The sequence below is a fragment of the Eptatretus burgeri genome, chromosome 15 (assembly GCF_056783735.1).
Source record: "Eptatretus burgeri isolate ZD-2024b chromosome 15, Ebu_testis_v1, whole genome shotgun sequence".
NCBI classification, from domain to species: Eukaryota; Metazoa; Chordata; class Myxini; order Myxiniformes; family Myxinidae; genus Eptatretus; species Eptatretus burgeri.
In genome coordinates, this window is record NC_140975.1 from 51,187,134 (window position 1) to 51,189,504 (window position 2,371).

Below are 2,371 nucleotides of genomic sequence, written 5' to 3' on the forward strand. Positions count from 1 at the left end.
TTAATTTTCTTTGCACAATAATCCCCATCTAAAATATTGAAAAACAAAACATTTGAATCTTTATATTTTTTAAGATACCCCTTTTGTGCCATTACGAAATGATAAACTTCTCTTAATGCTCTCATCTGACCACCTCCTGAGCCACATATCATTTTGAGATTATAGTAAATTGTTTTTTCATTGTTCAATTGATAACCATCAAAGTTTTCAGTCCATTCAAGGATATTCATTTTTTTCTTTACATCCTCTAACTTACTAGTTTTTAAATTAATTCGCTTATTTGTTTTATTTACCTTTGTTTTAGTTATTTTTTCAATAAGACTTATTTGATATTTTTCACATTCATTATGTTTTCCATTTATATACCAAGACTGAGATTTTCTCCACTCTTTAGTTTGATTAATACTTGATTTAACCATTTATATATTGTGAAAAAACGCGGCGGTAGCCCTTAAAAAACCCTAACCCATCTTCCCATCGTTAAAACATAATCTATTTTATACACTCTATCATACAATATCCATATGGAACACAATCTATTCCATTATCTAAAATAAATCTCTTATCATCAAAGGCTCCTAATGCCTTTTTATTTACTTCTTCACTATATATGTTATGTTTATAACTTCTTATTGTATTCATTTTTCTATATTCTTCTTTCTTATTCATCAAACAATTATAATAATTTCTAAAAGTTATTGATTTCTTTATTACATATTTCTTTATTCCCTTTAACCTCTTATCAATCTGTTCACCATACTTATAAGCATATGCCTTTGCTCTCAATCCAATAAACTCACTCATTACTTTTCCACCCAACTCATCCTTAAACTTACCAATAACCTTTTCATTCTTTTTGGAAAATAACTCACTCTTCTTGCTGAAATTACTTGTATCATATACTCCAATATTTTTCTTCATATCTTCATAAACATCATCAGTTTTTATATCTAGGATAAAACTATCAGTATCCATATACAACAATGAAACATTTTCACCATACTCTTTCTTTAAGTCATTATACAAATAATCATACATCAATATCTTTGATAAATCAAGAACTGCTGTTCCAATATAAATTGGTTTATCCATTACAATACTTTCCTTTTTCATATGAATTGCAGAAAAGTTCTCTGAAAAAACCTCTTCTCTCTCAAAACTTGGTTTATTTATCAATCTCGAAGCTTCTTTCCAAGATGTTGCGAATCTAATGTTTTGCCTGTTTCTAACATTTTCCATAGTCTTTCCAAATACAGCATTATTCATTAATTTATAAAAGTCCCCTTCAAATTTTACTTTTGTATTTGCTCTCATATCTGTATTGAATTGAATATACTTTTTCACCCAAGGACTTTGTTTAAATTTTAAAACTCTATGAATTTTAGCTACTCTCAATCCTTCTCTCAAAAACTGTTTTAAGCTTCTCTGATGCAAAACATATCCCTCTTTATCATAGAATGTTGTTAATAACTTTTCTGTTGATTTACCTTTAATATTAAAACTTTTATGATAATCACTTAACCATTCTTTCTTTGGAGTTTCTTTCTCACATGCAAAAGGAAGATCTTTATGCTTATTATGAAGATCACTCGGGTACCTCAAATCAACTTCAAAATAATAACCTTCTTCTTCGTCATTCAATTCCTCTTGAGAAGAAATAACAATATTCATCAAAGCCTTTTCATAATCCTTTTCTTCCACCCACTCTAATTTACCATAAGGCAGAGATTGAGACATTGCCCATCCATACAAATTATTAGCATCAAAATACATCAAATAATTACTATCTTTTTCACTATCATAATTTGGAAGATATTTATTATTTGCTTTAGCATATCTTTTTGAACATACTTGCGATATTCCACCTCTCTTGGACTTCTCAATCATCAAAAGCATATCCACATCACTGATTAAATCTATATCTTGTTTTGTCATTTTCAACATTGCACTCCAAGCTAAACCAGGAGCTGTGAAATAGTGGGCAGGATCTAATCCATAACAATTTTTATTATGACAGAGTGATCTAAAAGCTTCAAACACATCAGCTAACAATAAAACATCTGTTTTTAGATATAAATCGTGATATTCTCCAAGGTTCTTTATCTTAAATATTTTCCATATTTCTTGTGCGTGTTTATATTCCTTATCACTTATCTCTTCTTCATAAAGGTTATTATAGAAACTTTCTTTTGAAGGAAGTTGTGTTTCTTTAAATCTCAAAAATGAATCCATATAATCATAAGGATAAATTCCCTTACTTGTAAGAATTTTCTCTTTACTTTGAATTTCATTCCTTGTTTGAATTTCCTCTCTCGTAAGAATTCCTTCTTTAATCAGAATTTCATCTTTAATCTGAATTTCCTCTTTAGTT